The sequence below is a fragment of the Dermochelys coriacea genome, chromosome 2, assembly GCF_009764565.3.
Source record: "Dermochelys coriacea isolate rDerCor1 chromosome 2, rDerCor1.pri.v4, whole genome shotgun sequence".
NCBI lineage: Eukaryota > Metazoa > Chordata > Testudines > Dermochelyidae > Dermochelys > Dermochelys coriacea.
The window spans coordinates 143,446,687-143,465,001 of record NC_050069.1 but is presented as its reverse complement, the minus strand read 5'-3'; the positions used below and the strand labels follow the sequence as shown (position 1 = coordinate 143,465,001).

The window sequence follows — 18,315 nt, the reverse complement described above, 5'->3', positions numbered from 1 at the left end:
AAGTCCTTTCCCATAGCAAGCAATGCCTGGTGGGTTTGTCATATAAAAGGAAGGTCTGCGGGCTCTCTGGGATGATCGCTTCACACAACACCCTCCCACCCACCCACCCATCCACACACGCACCGCGTGGTTCTGATGAGGCTCGGAGCAGGGATGAGCCCTTTAAACTAAACGCGAACAGCCATGGCTGGGTTTCCCCCCATCCCCCACTGCGTGGCTCCGCTCAAGCTCTCACTCATCAAGTAACAAGTAACTCGCCTTCTCCAGGGTTATGGTCCGGGAGCATGCCTTGGGAGCGGGAAGAGGCTATTGGGTCCAGCATTAAGAATAGTTCCTAGCTAGGGGGGAAAACGGATTCCCCACTTGCTGCCTGTGCACTGTCCTCCTCATCCTTCAAAAACTCATCCTCCTTCCTCCGTGCTACTCCCCCCTTGCAGATGTCCATGGACAGTGGTGTAGTAGTGGTGGCATAACCCCCCATAATTGCATGCAGCTCATGGTAGAAGTGGCATGTATGGGGCTGTGACCCAGAGCACCCGTTTGCCTCCCTGGCTTTTTGGTACACGTGCCTGAGCTCCTTGATTTTTGTATGACACTGCTCTGTGTCCCTGGAGTAGACTCTTTCCGTCATGGCCCTGGAGACTTTAGTGTACATATTTGCATTTTTTTTTGGAATGTAGTTCTGCCATAACAGATTCGTCTCCCCAACATGTGATGAGATCCAGTACCTTCCATTCGGACCATGCTGGAGCTCATCAGCGAATCTGGGACTGCATGGTCACCTGTGATGGTGGACTCTGCATGGTCACCTGTGATGGTGGTGACCAAACAGGAAATTCAAAAGTTCCCGGGGCTTTTACTGCCTACCTGGCTAGTGCATTGGAGTTGAGAGTGTTGTCTAGAGCGGTCACAAGGAAGCATTCTGGGATAGCTCCTGGAGGCCAATAATGTCGAATTGCATCCACAGTACCTGTAACCCGGAAGTGCGATCTCGATTTTAGCGCTACTTCACTTGCCGAGGTGGAGTACAGAAATTGGATTAAAGAGCCCTTTAAATCGAAAAAAACTGGTTTGGTCGTGTGGACGGAATCAGTTTTATTTTGAAGTAACTCGGCTAATTCCGAAATAACCACATACTATAGACCAGGCCTAACTGCATCCACATTGTTCTGGGGTTTTTTTTTTTTTTTTTTTTTTTTTTTTTTTTAAAATCAGCCTACTGTTTGATCTCTGTCCCCTAAAATTAGTCTTTTGGTTGAGTGATGAGAATGGAAGGGGAAGATGGAGATGAAATAGTTCCTGTAATAGCTGCTCCCGTTGCTGCCTGTGGCCTATGCCAGTTGTTGCTATTGTTGCCTTTGCTATCACTGCAGTTGAACAAGGACTGCTGCTGACCCTGTCTCACATGGAAAAACTCACTGTAACAGGGTTGGCACCTGACTCTCTCAAGCACTCCCTCTGGTTGGGTATGTATGCGATCTTTAAACCAGTCCAGCCCTTGTATAGGGCCATATCCCCTGGGTTTCCTCCCTGGAGACACTATTTTCCTGCAGCTCTCCCCAGGCTCAGCCCCTACTCAGTCCCCACAGCCAGCCAGGAGCTCCCTCAATGCTCCACTGGTCCCTGCTAGCAAACTGGCTTAGGCTTAGTCCTAGCAGCCAGCCAAGATCCTCTTGCTCCCCAGGTCACTGCCCTCACTTAGCTATCTGTGATCCGGCTGCTTTTCTAGCCAAGCATGCAGTCCTTCATTCTCCAGCTCCATGCAGCTACTAACTGCTGCTCTGCTCTGCAGCTCCTTCCCCACTTTCACTTCTAAGTTCCTTGAGCAGGTTGTTTAAAATTGCTGCATTAATTTCCTCTACTCTACTCTCACTCAGTTCCCAGTCACCTCTGATCTGAATTATGTTCTCTCCACTCCATCAAAACTGCTCTCAACAAGGTTTTCAATGACCTTTTCCTGGCTAAGACTCATGACCTCTTCTCAGTCCTCATCCTTTCCTCATCTTTGATACTGTTGCTCATACTTTCCTCCTTGACACCCTATCCTTCTTTATGTTCGAGGACATTGTCTTTTCTTGGCTCTTCTCCTACCTCTTTGGCTGTTCTTTCAGTGGTTCCTTCACCCCATCCACTTTTTTTTTTTCTCCCAAGGAGCCCTGTATCTCAGGTACTGTTTGCTGCCCCACCTTGCACTCACTAACTCTTCTCCCTCTATGCCTTATTCCTGACTGATCTCATTCACTCTGTTTCCACTCTCACTTTCATGTACATGATTTACAAATCAGCATATTGTGACAGTCTTCCCCAGGGAGCAACCTGGAACTGAGGTACTGCTGAGTCCTCTGTCATACCAGTCTGGGCTCCCTCTCACTCTGTGAGGCTGTGACAATCCTGGAGAGTATTGCACTGTCATACACAAGCAGAGACACCTTCAGCTGCAGTTACATGAATGCTTCTCCTAGCCACTCATGAACCAACCATAGAGAGGCTCAAGCTATCCCCCCCTCCCCACTCCACAGCCTAGGACCCCAGGACTGTACCATCTTGTCCTGGTCAAAAGCCTGACCAATTTAAGTTATTTCCCAGTCTGTCCCTCCCTCAATGTGGGGAGGACAATGCACTAGCCCCTGTTCCTGAGCAAATTTCCATTTGCACTTCAAACAATACACTGTTTTAAGTAAAAAAAAAAAAAAAAAGCAAATGTATTAACTACAGAAAGATAGATTTATAAAGTAATAGCATACAGCTCAAAACTGGTTACCTAAGAAATAAACAAAATCACAATCTAAGTCCTACACACTGGGCATGATTTGAATTAAGCAGCGTCTCACCCTGATGGTACAAACAATCCACCAATATTCCATACACAGGCAGGGCTTCCTTCTTTCCTGCCTGAGACCTCCCACTTCCCCAGTTCAGTCTTTGTTTCTAAGGTGTTTTCAGGTGTTGTCTTGTAGGTGGAGTGAGACCAAGTGATGATGTCATTTCCCCCTTTTATAGCTTCTTCCAGTTTGCTGGAAAGCTCTTTTGCTGTGACATGTGTCAAACAGTTCCCTTGTGTAGTGCTATCTCTGAGAGGTTTTCACTGTACACAGTTCCTGGGGTAATCCTTTTGAGTATTTGTATTCTCCTCAATGGGCCATCAATGTTGTTTGGCCTTTTTATTGTTGTATCTGAAAGGCTGCTTGTGGATGTTCCCAACCTCACAACACATTTCAATGGCACATATATAGCAAAACTTCATAATTTCATATACAATAATAGCACGTACAATTTAACAGGATATTACTATTCAATGGATTAAGACTTTTTTAAATGATCTCTCACAAGGCATACTTAGTACAAAACATATCATGATTATATTATGATGGTGAATATGGAGTGCAGAGTGCCACTTTGGGGCACATAGTATCACACTTATACCTGTGTTTTCCCCCCGCCTAGTCCTGACCTATGTCTCTCAGACATATCATTCTGATCCTCACCATCAGCCCTGACTTAACATGACTAAAACTAAAATTTTTCCCTCATAAGCCTCCTCCCTCCTTTTCCAATGCTGCTGACATCATCACCATTCACCCTACCCTTTCTTAGGCAATCTCAGTCATCTTTGATGCCTCCCTTTCCTATCCAGACTATCATCAACTCTTGCTGCTTTTTTCTCCATTACTTTTCAGAGATCCAACCCTTTCTTCACTTCCCAATGGTAAAAATACTTATCCATTTCCTTGTCATAACTTGCTCATTGTATTGAGCCTCTTCTTCTCTGGCTACCTAAATCCCAAACGGCTCCCTTTCAATCTGTCTAACATCCAACAGCCAAACTTATCTTTTTCTCCTGTCAATCATACCATGTCTCTCCCTCTGAGTTGTTCCATTGGCTTTCCCTTGACCAGCATGTCAAGTTTAAACTTCTCCTCACCTTCAAGGCCCTATACAACTGTATCATCCCACAGCTCAGACCTCACCACATATCACCTTCTTCCTACCTCTCTGCCAACAATTATTATTTTTTGTATGATGGTATTGCCTACAGACCAGCTAGGCACTAGGCACTGCAGAGTAAGAGTCAGATTTCTAACCTGAAAAATTTAGAATCTAATGCCATCCTGGACATTACTTCAATTTAATTGGCCCCATCTCAACTTTGAATTTTTTTTCTCAACATTCTGTATGCATAAAACTTCCATCAAGTTTCCACAGCTCGGGCCCTCACCCTTTCTTCATTCAATTTATTTTCACCACTTCTTCAAGAAGGCACACAAACAAGTGAAAAAGTAGCAAATTAAAACAACATTCTACCACCCTTATTTACATTGCATAGTAAACGACTCCAAGAACAGTCCCATTACAATCAATGGAATTACTCACAATGTAAAATGTGTGTGTGGGGGGAGAGTTATCTTTTTTTAAAATGACCCCGCCTCTCAGTCTTCCAATATGTCCTGCCTCTCTCTGTCTGTCTTCCAGCCTGAAGCTCCCCAGGGCAGGGACTGTCTTTATATATGTGTTAGTGACATCAGGAAACATCTCTACAGTGCTTGTAAAATAATCATCAGTAATCATTAAAGCTGTGTACAGGGCAGAAATTCCCTTTTCTTAATTCTGAGATTTCAAAATTTGGTTTCATTCTGAATCCAAACAACCCCCCAGAATGTCTAAATTTTTTCAAGGAAAATTCTGGAAAAAATATTTTGGTCAATCAAAATGTTTTATTTTGACAAAATTGTTTTGGTTTGATTTTGTCCTTTTTATTTAGTAATATTATTATATAATACAAACATTAAAAAAAATGAAACAAAAACTCATTCCAAAATGAACAAAAAATTGAAATGTCTCAATGGGATTTTTCAGCATTGTCAGACCGTTTTGCTCGGTTTTCTTCCAAAACAAAATTCCTGCAGAATCAACCCAATTTTGCAGAACACTTTTATTTCAAAGAACTGCATATTCTGATGACATATGGCTCAGCTGATGTTTCTGGCTGTAATAGTAAAAATAATAATTAATAATAAAGACAGGACTTAATTTTTCATCCTATATTTATCAAGTTTCCTTAATGGTCTGTTGTGAAGAACTTTACCATAAGGTTTTTACTAATCTAAATAAATTATATCCACTGTTTTTTTTCTTGGGTTACATCGCCAAAGGAATAATTAACATTTTGAAAAAATCTTTGTCACTTATTGGAATATGGCCAGATTCTGTCACCCTTGCACTCACTGAGTAGTAACTTACTCCATGAACTGACATTAATTTCAATGGGACTATTCAAGAAGCGAGATACTACCCAGCATGAGTAAGGGTATCAAAATCTGGTTCATATTAAATCATGACAAATTCTATAAAAGGGCTAAGGATTAATTACATTCAAAGTGCTTTACAAACACTGAACTAACTGACCCAATCCCCAGAGAGGTAGGTATGGGACTTTGTATGATTCATGAAGCTCTCTTGGGCTATCTTTCTTGTCTGAATTTAGATAATTTTTTTGATCACCATCAAATTGATGAAAGATTGACTGTAATGTAAAAAGACAGTCTGGCACAAAGCCAGAGAAATTTAGCCAAAGCCTATACTAGGCAATACAAAGGAGGTTTGTACTGTAATTATTCTTGTTATGTTTGAAAGAGTGATGGTTTGCTCTGCAGGCTGAGAAAGACATCAGCAGGGCTGCCATATTATGACATGAAACCAGCTTCTTAAATTTTTTAGCAGCTGGCATGGAAATGAGCTCATTACAATTTGCTGGCTCCCATTGATTCCTGAAATTGGAAAAAAGAAAAGGAGTACTTGTGGCACCTTAGAGACTAACAAATTTATTAGAGCATAAGCTTTCGTGAGCTACAGAAGTGAGCTGTAGCTCACGAAAGCTTATGCTCTAATAAATTTGTTAGTCTCTAAGGTGCCACAAGTACTCCTTTTCTTTTTGCGAATACAGACTAACACGGCTGCTACTCTGAAACCTGAAATTGGAAAGATGCTTTATGAATTACTTCAAAAATAACTTCCCTCCCCCAGAATATCAGGCATCTCTATCTTCCTTTGATGAACCTGTCATGTTGTGACCACACACACAGAAAGCACTATACTAATTTTGGGCAATTGGGTATAAATGTAATTTTCTTCTCACTTGTATCCAGACACCTAGTTCTGCTCACTCCATCATTTAGCTAATCATGTACAAATTGCACTATTGAAAGAGGAGGCATTTTCAGGGGTTTTTTGTATTTCTATTTTCAACTAAATCCTCAGATTTTCCTTTAAATAACATTCACAAGTATGTTTGCAGCATTCGCTCAGCTCCACTGCTAATCATGGTTGAGGAAAAGGAAAACACTGCATTTGGTATCATGGCTCAGGTACCAAGAAGAATGTCTCCCAGACTAATTCTGTCACGTCAGTATCATCATCAGGCTGAGATAGTCCATAATCTATATTGAAATAAATGGTTGGGAAACATGCTGTCTTCAGAGCTCTTTAATCTGGCCCATCCCTTTCCACACTTTATCTACCTATTGGTTGCAGTGACATACCACTGCCTTTGGCATAGACCAGTTAATACTTGTCACCTGACTATTGTTTGCTAGGGTACTATTTTAATTCGGTGCTCTATGTCCTACCTTGCACATGGACAAGCTTTTAATAAACAAAGATTAGGTTCATATTAAATAGACTCAAAGCCCCAGCCTATGACAGCAAGTTGTGGGAGTGCTTGTAAACCTAGCACTTTCCAAAACTTCTCTACAAATATAATACATGCCCTATACAGAGTCCACACCACCCCTTGTAGAAGTTTAGCTTTGTTTACAAATAAATCAGCAACAAAATAGCATAAAATCCTGCTTAAACTTACTCCCTCTCCTTGGGTTCCTCCCTCAGTGTCAGGGGAAGGCTGTTGGCAGCCAGTGTACGTTGGTCAGCTGCTAAGTTGCAGTCAGGAGATGAGAAGCAGGGTCAGGAGTGCACCAGATCAGAATGCCAGGAAGTCAGGCTCAGCCACCAACCTGCAGATAGCAGGGTTGGGGTCAAGCTGGATCAGGATACCAGGAAGTCAGGATCAAACACTATGTTGCAGGTGGCAGGCAAATAGAATCAGGGTCATGCCCGGTCAGGATGTCAGGGTCATTGCCAGATTATAGATAGCAATCAAATAGCAAAGCTGAGGACAAACCAGGATCAGAGGCCAAAGTCTAGGCTCTACAGCAAGCAAGGTCTGAAGCACAAGAAAGCAGTCTGCATTGCTGCGCTCAGACAGCTCCCCATGATGGCCTCCTGGTTTAAAATATTAGCATCAACCACTTAGTGGGCTGTGAGTAGCCCCCACTCAGGCCGTGCTGGGCAGTGCTTCCTGCTGAACTTAGCTTCACAGGGTCCTCCAGCAGAAACCCAACCTAAGCTTCCAGTGATGAAGTGGAAGCATCAGCTGCCCTGTGGTCCTAGATGCTAGTCCTGCAGGTTCTTACACTCAGCACTGCTCAGTTTGTACCCTAGATCCTCTCTACATAGAGAGCCACTCCCTTTTTATTCAGCTGGAGTAATGGATCACCTGTCTTAAGAAGGGCAAACCCAATCAATTGTTTAACAATAGGATCAACACCTGCTAACAGGAAGGGGTGTTTCAAGCAAACACTTTGGCCCTGATCCACAAAAGTGGTTTTTAGGTGCCTCTGTGATCCACAAAACCCCCATGTCATTACTGCCTAACCCTGTAGGTGCCTAAACTTACTTGGCACCCAAGTAAATTTTCCAATAAATGTTCCCTAAGTGCCTATGCTTCTGTCTCTAGGCTGGGTCATGGCTGTCTAGGCATCCAGACATGTATCTCATGTCTAAGCCCCATGAACTGGAATCAGAGGAAGACAGGCATTTCCCCACCTATCTTGCTTGCAGGGCCCTAGCCAGTTGGCATGCTCAGAGGCTGCCTAGCTCCACCCAAAACAGCTAAGTGGGGAAGGAATGGAGAATGAGTTCTTGTAGCCTGGGGGGGAAGGGGGAAGACCTTTTAGTCCGAGGATCACATCTGGGAATAGAAATTGTATGGTGGGCCACGAATGCTCGCAAAATTGGGGTTGGGGTATGGGAGGTGGTGAGGGCTCTGATTGGGGGTGAGGGCTCCAGGGTGGGGCCAGAAATGTGGAGTTCAAGGTGCAGGAAGTGGTTCCGGGCCGGAGTGGGGGAGTTGGGTGCAGAGGGGTGAGGGCTCCAACTGGGCATGCGGGCTCTGGGGATGAGGTGTTTGGGGTACAGGAGGGTGCTCTGGGTTAGGACTGAGGGGTTTGGAGGGGGATCAGGGCTGGGGCAGGGGGTTTGGGTGCAGGCAGAGGCTCAGGGGTGCAGGCTTCAGGCAGCACTTACCTCAAGTGGATCCCGGAAACAGCGGCATGTCTCTTCCCTGGCTTCTACATGGAGGCGCAGCCAGGTAGCTCTGCATGCTGCCCTATCTGCAGGCACCACCCCAGCAGCTGCCATTGGCTGCAGTTCCCGGCCAATGGGAGCTGTGGGGGCAGCACTTAGGGCTGGGGCAGTGCGCAGAGCGGAGCCCTCTGGCTGCCCCTACATGTAGTAGCCAGAGGGGGGCCATGCTGCTACTTCTGGGAGCCTTGTGAAGCAGCCCCCAACCCTGCTCCCCGGCTGGAGCAGGGCAAGCCCAAGACCCTGCTCCCCAGCAGTAGCTCAAGGGCTGGAATAAAACAGCTGGTGGGCCAGATCTGGCCCAACCCTGCTGTAGCCCCATTGTTGAGGTACTCACCCAGAATATAGAGTCCCCCCTTTCAAGTCCTACTCTCCCTCTGCCTCATGAGGAGAAAGGATTTGAATAACAATCTGTTACCTTTCAGGTGAGTACCCTAACCACTGTTTCATCAACTGAGAGAGATGCTGAATGCAGGTGAACTGGAACTTTATTAAACCCATTGATATGGCTGAGTTGATTCCAGCCTAACTCCATCAGTTCCCTGGTGTTTCCTCAATGGCTGCCTCTCCAGGGAATCTGGGTCCTGTGGGTAGGGAAGCTTGGTCACCTGCTCTCCTTTGCTATTGTCTCACTGCCTGTACTTCTGAGGCCCCCTAGGGCTTTCCTCCTTTCTCTTGAGGTTTCTGCTGCATGCCCCAAGTCTAGGCCTTACAAAGTTCTAGGAGACTTTGCTCCACAAAGGAAGGGGCTTGCGGCAGTGGTGAGCTTCAGAGTGGTGCAGACTTCTCTGCCTTGTTCACAATGAGGTAAAATAACAGTTTTACTTTCCTGCTTTTGTCCCTCCTGCATGGCCGGGTTTATGTACAGCTCAAACTCCTTCCACCAGGGCTGTTGCTGGGCTGGTTTGTATCTGCAAAATCAAGGTCTCCAGGGGGATTCAGACAGAGTTTCGTGGCTCACACTGCCAGCTTCTGCACTGCAGAGAACTCACAGCTCAAGGACACTGTGACCATGTTTATTTAGCAAGGAGTGAAAATGAATGCAGGGTAAATTGAATAAGTGGAACTTTATTAAAGCCTCTGGACTGCTCTGTCCATGTGGCTCCCCCATCAATACACCAGCTACAAAAGCTGAAAAGGTGTGGGGTGGAAAGTAACCTTTACTTGGTGAAGGACTTGTACAAATTACATCCCCCAAAGCATGTGGGAGTGCAGGAAATAACTGAGAGTTCCTTTCCAGTGTGCCTCCTGGGACAACATAGCTATGGACATTGAGCAAAGGCTTTATATTCAGTGCCTGAAATCAGCTGTTGGCTATAACTGTTTTTACTTGAGAGGCTAGAAAGGGAAAGTATAGTTAGGATGAAGCTAGCTCTACAAGCAACAGGATACTTAGTCCTGGTGAATTTTATATAATAAGCAGGACCCTGTCTCCAGTGCATTCTATAATTGTGTGGTCACAGGTCTGGTCACAGAAGCCACACCTTGTTGCAGATGAGAATTGTAATCCAGAATCCATATTTTCATTGGAAAATAATTATGTTTCCGGTCCTGGTGGCTAGAGCAAAACTTTCCAAATGTCAACCCTCTTTAAACTAAGACAGTGTCCTCCACCTGCATTTTGCAGACAACCTGAAACAATAGCTCCAAGACAAATAGGCACTGCCCCATTCACTTCAATGGGCTAGTAACAATATTGCCATTGTTCAGTTTCAGTTAACTCCTTTACTGCTGACCATTTCAGTAGTAACATTCTACTCATGTGCTTAGAGCACAATCCCAGCCTAACCGCCTCCCACATTTTTCCAGGTGAGAAGTCCCAGCTGAATCCTGAGCAGCTCCCAGACACTGCATCTTCCTCCCTGACAATTTCCACAGGGAAGTTATATGCTTTAAATACTGTAATCCGCAGCACATTGAAAATGGTGAAATAAAGGGATTGTCACAGCAAACACAGGCAGTGGGAACATTGTACTGCTTATTGTGATATTTAAAATCAATCAAAATGAATGTACATGAAGCTGCTGCTGAATTCCCAGTGTGCTGCACCAGGGGGCCAAAGAGCCCAGGCACCTTCCTGTAGACATTTGGCTCTGCTTGCCCTGCCATACTCAGGGCCTTCACAGAGAAGAGGAATTAACCAGAATTCCAAACAACATTGTATGAATTCCAAACAGCTAGTATGGTTCATAAACCCCTAAACATAACTGATGCATAGCAAGACATTGTGAAGCAATGAGGCGATAGAGGAAAACATTTGCACTTGGATTTTATAGACATCGTTTGTCTTTTTCCGTCCACTAAAACATCAAGAAGATACTACTGTACCTACCAAAAGCTTCAAATTAGATTTTGTTAGTTCGTAAAATATTGTATCAATTAGCACTAAAGGAACCAAAGTATTTTTAATTTTGCTCAGGATGACCTTGCTGCTAATGAACCATAGCGTTTTATGTCTCTTGTATTCTCAGATAGCCAACGTTATGTTTTTAACGTGGAAAAATACTAAATGTATGTCTTTACCAATGAAAACAGTATTTGAATGCATGACTATGCAACCTTTATTCCTGTTGGTGAATTCACACCTAAAATCATAGAAGATTAGGGTTAAAAGAGACCGCCGGTGGTCATCTAGTCCAACTCCCTGCTCAAAGCAGGACTAACCCCAACTGAATCATCCCAGCCAGGGCTTTGTCAAGCTGGGCCTTAAAAATAACTAAGGATGGTGTTTCCCCCTGCCTCCCCCGCCCCAGGTAACCCATTCCAGTGTTTCACCACCCTCCTAGTGAAATAGTTTTTCCTAATATCCAACCTAGACCTCCCCCACTGCAATTTGAGACCATTGCTCCTTGTTCTGTCATCTGCCACCACTGAGAACAACCCCCCTTCATCCTCTTTGGAACCCCTCTTATAGAAGGCTGCTATCAAATCCGCCCCCCAGTCACTTTGCTCATCTGCAGACCAAATAAGCCTAATTTCCTCAGCCTCTTCTCATAAGTCATGTGCCCCAGCCCCCTAATCATTTTCGTTGCCCTCCGCTGGACTCTCTCCAATTTGTCCACATCCTTTCTATAGTGGGGGGCCCAAAACTGGACACAATACTCCAGATGTGGCCTCGCCAGTGCTGAATAGAGGGGAATAACCACATCCCTCAATCTGCTGGCAATGCTTTTACTAATGCAGCCCAATATGCCATTAGCCTTCTTGGCAATAAGGGCACACTGTTGACTCATATCCAGCTTCTCATCCACTGTAATCCCCAGGTCCTTTTCTGCAGAACTGCCGCTTAGCTGGTCAGTCCCCAGCCTGTAGCAGTGCATGGGATTCTTCCTTCCTAAGTGCAGGGCCCTGCATTTGTCCTTGTTGAACCTCATCAGATATCTTTTGGCACAATCCTCCAATTTGTCTAGGTCGCTCTGGACCCTATGCTTACCCTTGAGCTTATTTATCTCTCCCCCAGGCTTAGTGTCATTTGTGAACTTGCTGAAGGTTCAATCCATCCCATTATCCAGATCATTAATGAAGATGTTGAACAAAACCAGCCCCAGCACTGACCCATGGGGCACTCTGCTTGATACCGGCTGCTAACTAGACATCGAGCCGTTGATCACTACCCATTGAGCCCGATGATCTAGCCAGCTTTCTATCCACCTTATAGTTCATTCATCCAATCCATACTTTTTTAACTTGCTGGCAAGAATACTATGGGATACAGTATCAAAAGCTTTCCTAAAGTCAAGATATATCACGTCCACTGCTTTCCCCATATCTACAGAGCCAGTTATCTCATCATAGAAGTCAATCAGGTTGGTCAGACATGACTTGCCCTTGGTGATTCCCAGTGAAGTCAATAAGACTACTCATGGGAGCTCACCAACATGAGAAAAGGTTGTCCAATGAGCACTAAAGGCTCATATCACTGGTGACAGTGTAAAGTGGCTGCAAAGCTGTCATTAGATCCATCCTCGGGAAATAGCCCTGGTATTGGGATCCTCCCTGGCAGCTGCAGAGACAGCTCCACCAGTACTATCATCCACCAGAAAGATCCTACAGTGAAGGGGGCTTACCTGGGACTTGTTGGGGGTGGGACATGTACAGGAAAAAGTTTGGCAAGGGCATTCCTATGCCCCAGCTATGTAACAGCTGCCACAATGCCCACAGGGGGCTTGGCAGACTGGATACAAATTAGTTTGTCCCCCAGCCATTGTAGGATAGGAAGAACCCAGGAGTCAGGCCAGGGAAGAATTTGGCCCTATATGTATTGCTGTTGGCATAATTATATTAACTGTATCTCTGTTCCAAGAGCTTAATATAATATGAGCAAATTACAGAAATAAATTAGCATGAATCATACAGCACAAATGAGCTCTATGCACTCATACAAATGAGTATTTGTGCCCTATCTACACCACAGACTATGAATGATGGGGGTATGGCAATTGTTTCCAACTAGAAAAATTAATAGAATCTTTCCCTTACATATGCAATCTTTCCCTTAATCTACCACTGGGAAGACTCTTGTGAGGTAGGGAATTTGGATTTTTTTAAACTAATAACGTATTTGTGAAGTTTGTGATATTTATATATGTTTTGTATGATACCACTCCTCAAAAGCTCTCTACATTTCAGCCCAATTTGCATTTGTCTTTTTGTCTCCTAATAGATAAGTTGAAATAGGCTTTTTTCCATCATGAAAGTTCTTTTTTTTAAAAAGATAATACTGAAATGCCAAGTGCAGGAGGAAAAACAACTAAAAAAGCTTTTACAGAAAGAGCAACATTGCTAAAACTAGTGGCAGCCTGATAAGAAAACATCTGAGATCATAAAACTACACTCGTTATCCAGTTACATCAAACAGCAATAAATGAGCTATGGTAGTTTTAAGAGTTACAGTAGCAGCTTTACCAACTTTAGAAAACTTTACAAAAAATAATACTACCAATTGCTGCATTTTACTATCCATAGTGGACAGGACTGCGCTGCAAATTTAAAACGTTAGCTGTGCTCTGCCATTGCACTTGTGAACTTTCAGATAATCCTTTCAAAGTAGGTGTGACCCCTGGAATGCTAACTGGCAAAGACCCCACCATATTGAAACTCACATTGATTACCCCCAACACACTGTTGCCATAATAAGTATTTAAAAGGTATCATGTGAGGTATTGTATATAAACCGGGGATACAATGGTGCCAAAAATCATCGTGTAATGTATGCACGGGTTGTGTACAAAGGGTTATACATGTGTGCTGGAAATATATTCTTAAAACATATTTGGGAGGCAGTGCATGAACCCAGCCTGCCCTGGATAAAGGAATGTGTCTGACCAGTTTCATTACTGGCAGAGGACAATGGAAGTGCATCTGCATATCAGTAAACAAAGAAAACAAGCCATAGCTTAGTAAACACACCAGGGGGACAAAGTCTGCAACCCAGGAATCCTTCCTGGCTCTTGAGGCAAAGACAATGAGTAATGTTTGGGGACCAGAAAGAGTAACATTTGGGGACCAGAAAGACATTGTAGTTATGCATCACTTACAGAATAAAGGGAACAGCACACTCTGATTCTGCAAATAGTTGGGTCCCGCAGCTAGAGATGCTGGTAACTTGATTGTGAGTAAGCAAACTGCTTATGCAAAGACTGTAACTTGATGAGATTAAGTTTTAGTCACTAGAAAGTGTGGTTTATTTTGTTTTGTTTGTACCTATACCTGTCTCTTTTTTCTCTTGCTTAGTATCACTTAAATGTCTCTTCTTTGTTAATAAACTTATTCTTGTTTTATAACAAAAGCATTCTCAGTGCTGTGTATTAAAAGAAAGTGTGAGTCTTCAGCTAACCTAACAGTCTGGCGTGTGCTCTGTCTCTTTGGAGGCAAAAAGAAAAGGAGGCACTTGTGGCACCTTAGAGACTAAGAAATTTATTTGAGCATAAGCTTTTGTGAGCTATAGTTCGCATCCGATGAAATGAACTGTAGCTCAAGAAAGCTTATGCTCAAATAAATTTCTTAGTCTCTAAGGTACCACGAGTCCTCCTTTTCTTTTTGCGGATACAGACTAACATGGTTGCTACTCTGAAACCTGTCTTTGGAGGCCATGAATTTAATAATTTCTGTGAGTGTCAAGTGAGAGGGACTGGACAATGCAGGGAGACGTCTCTGGGGAATTTGGGTATTGGGAGTCTTTGATTGTTACCCACCTGTAAGGCATGGTTTAGACTGGTAGAGTCTTTAAGAGTTTGCTGGCGAGACAGGCAGGCCGGTGTGTCAGGGAGCTGACAGACAGATTAGCAGCAGCAATGGCTCTCCCCCTTGTAAGGCAGATGGGTGTCCTGAGCAGGATATCAGTAGGATTCTAGCAAAATCGCTCCAAGTGTTGTTTTTCCCTAGTAGTCAAAAAGGCAACTATTTTGTTACTCCTTAGCCTTTAGATTTGCTTATTCGTTTAGATACAACAACCCAGTGCCTCTATTTTAACTTTCAACTTAAATGAAGCTCCTCTGCAAAAAAGATTTAACTATCAGGGATCTCTCATTCAGAGAAACACTTGCTAGCGCTGACAATAAATATCCCCTCACACTACACTTTTAGATGAAGTTGTTGTTCCACCTCAGTTGATATGACATTGGAAGCTGTATTCTTTCTTGCCTTTTATTCTTCTTTGTTCTGGAAATATACAGCTTTTATTCATTTATTATTCAAAGTGCCCAATGAATACAGTTTAGTTGTGACCATGGATTTGTTACAGTAACAACAGTAAGGTTCTGAGAACTTAGCTCTTGATTGCTTTGCTACCAGATGTGACCTGTACATTTTTTTTAAAATTCTGACATGTGCTGACCTAAACTCATCCTACCTGGTCTCTCTCTTGTGTGAGGGATACTTTGCTTGAATTCTAATGTCTACATTTTTGTTTGTGCCTTTCCAGTGAATAATATCATTCATTCCTTTATTTCAACAGCAAAGAAAAACTCAAGGAGTTTTCTTTAGTTGATAAGTCTGTCACCAAGGAAACATACATGAATCTTTTTAATGGAGTTTAATTTGTACTTTTCAGTTTCATTAGAACTTTCATGCCATGAAATGAAAACTGCACGTCCTGAAAGTATAATGACTCACTTTCTAATTCGGCCAGTGAATGAACTAGCCAGAAGGCTGTGTTAAAGGGAGGCAAATCAAGAGAAAAACACTCATTTTCTGATTTTCTGAATCAAAAATTGCTTATCTGCATACATTCTCAATTAGTAATCCAATTAGTTTTCCCAAAGATTGAGGACACCATGATGCAGCTATATTGAACTCAGAACTAGAACAGCTGACAACTGCATACTGGCTTTCATTGCAAAGTGCAGAACCGCTTTCCTTACCAGTCCCTCATGTCCTGCAGAGATCTGCACACTGTACTATAATGGAGATATCCAAGACGAATGTGTAGATTCTGCACAATGAGAGGGGCTTATTGGAAGTAATTCTGCACTTTTCAATACTAGGCAGACTGTACATTGGTTGGAGAAGATCAGGTACTTACAGAAAACCAGTTAGGCTTATTCAAAAAGGGGCTGAGAGCTGTCCTCTCCCTGCTGTGAATAATGCTGGGTCTGTCTCCTACGCTATGTTGATACTACACACTTCTTTCGACGATGAGTAGACTATATACTCAGGTAGCCCCCCTAGCAGGAGTTTAAATAGTGGTGTAGACAGTGAGGCACGGCTTAGGTAAATAGAGTACAGACACATCCGAAGAGTATGGGTATTACCCAAGTACATACCCTACACCACAGATAGTCAATTATTTTTTGTCAAGGTCTAAACTTCTTGGTCAATGTATAGGCAAGGTCCAGACTTCAGAGAAAATAATAAAAAAAATGATAGTAAGTAAATAAAAAGATTTCAGGGTCCATTCAATAGCATCTGGAGGTCCAGATTTGGCCTACAGTCCGCCTATGACTACTCCTGCCCTATACAGCTCTCTGTTCACCCAAGCCATGCCTGCCCATCTACACTGCTATTTTTAGCCATGTAGTGTTCTGCAGCCATCCAGCTGCTAGAGACTTTCCCCACTGCAGGAAAAGACTCTGGTAGCTGGGAGAGGTCAGCCAGTGCCACACTGTAATGAAAGGCTCTAGCAACAAGGGGCTGCTGAAGCATCTCCCAACTGCCTCCCCACCGTCAGTTCCGTTCACTGACATGCATAGTTCCACACTGCAGTGTGGACAAGCCTGCTTTTACCTGTGGTGCGTAGCTAAACATACACTATATGCCAAGAAAAGTGGTGTGTAATGTAGACATAACCCCAGAGGTGTAGTTTGACTTCTATATTTGGTGGAGGATGGTGCAGCTCTTGCCAGGCCAATGGGGTCGTACACAGGGGACAAATTCCACAGCTCCCTGAGGCTTGCAGTTTGGGAGGCAATACTCTCCTCCCCCCCGGTCCCCTCAAACTATCCCTAGAAAGAAAGGGATTTGGGGGATTGAAGGTGGAAGAATGGTACCAAGATATTTTACCAGAGAAACAGGATGCAGTGTCTTACAAACAGCATACGTTGCATGGAACCAACCAATCCCTTCAGTAGCTTGCAGCAAGGCTGTGCAGTGTCTCTTCCTGGACTGGAGCAGTTTTAAAACAGATTAGCCCTAGTTGTGCTGGCCAGTCACATCATATTAGAGTAAGTTTCAGCAACCACTGAGTTTAATTTAAACCACATGTAAGCACAGAAACTAAGCACGGTCATAAAACCAGGACTTTGTGAACTCCATACTAGAATACTGCAAAACATTCTACCTAGGAGCACTCATGAAGACCCTTTGGAGCTTCATTTAATGCAGAATATGGCTGCCAGCCTTTTAAACAGGCAAACCCATGTGAGCACATAACTGCGCTCCATGCTGTACATTTTCTCCCACTATCTGGTCACTGTACTCACACAGTACTGTTTCTGTTCCCTAAACAAAGAAAGTGGGGAAGGCACGGTCAAGTCACTCAGCTTCAGTGAAATCTGGGAGCAGTTTGTGAAGGAAGGAGGATTTAAGTCCTCAGAATTAGGCATTTTTAGGACATCTTAAGCCTTTTGCTTTATTGTTTCAGGCAAGGCCTGACTCACCACTCCTAGAAAAATTAGGCTGTTTTAATATTAGAAACTGATATCAGATTATCTGTAATTCTCAGAGGCCCATATAAGGCAGCGAATAATGAATGGCACTTGACTTGGAAGATGAAAAAGCAAAACACCTCTGAACCCTGATAGAAGCAGCGATAGAAAATGCATGTTGGTAAGTGATGGCATTGCAACTTGTAACTCTAGTCATGGAAGAGATGAAAGTGTGGCATTTGGAGCTATGTGTAAGCCAGACTCTGAGTGAGCATTGCCCTGCCATCTATTGATGAGCTGGGGGAAAAGACCTCTGGAGCAGACTGCGTTTGCATAGACACTCCTGCTTTGCCTAGGTGATCAGCAGACAAACCCGCTTAGCTGTTTTGGGTTAAAATTCATTTTCGTCTTGAATGCAGGGGTAATGAAATGTAGCCAAATCCAAATGAAAGTCAGAGGGTGTGAGGCAGGTGGCCCTACTGGTGGTGTGGACTTTGTTTAAAGAGTCCTAGCTATGATTTGACCCTCATCTTCCAGTGTTTAAAGACAGAGCTGATCAGACTCAATGTACAGTCCTTGTTTTTGCTCAGTGATCACTACAGCTGAAATCACTAGTAAGCGAGTCTAGGGAGCTAAACCTTAGACCTGGTGTGAGGACCAGTAAAAGGCAATGCAGCAGATGCAGCAGCAGTGAGGTTCCCCACTACCCAGTGAATTCACTAAGAGCTGTACTAAGTGATGGAACCTCAGAAAGTGACATCACAGCTAGTGGCAGAGGTGGCAGTGAGTGGCAAGCAACAGTAGTGAGCAGCAACCA

General features: G+C 43.8%; 1 long non-coding RNA gene across 1 annotated transcript; it reads right to left on the bottom strand.

Annotated features, from left to right (window-relative positions):
* Positions 1-255: 255 nt before the first annotated feature.
* LOC122458514 lies at positions 256-11,817 on the bottom strand. Its single transcript, XR_006278555.1, has 3 exons — positions 11,807-11,817; positions 1,976-1,980; positions 256-391 (listed from the first exon to the last, which is right to left on the bottom strand). It is a non-coding gene; the product is annotated as an uncharacterized LOC122458514 (long non-coding RNA).
* Between the last annotated feature and the right edge of the window lie 6,498 nt (positions 11,818-18,315).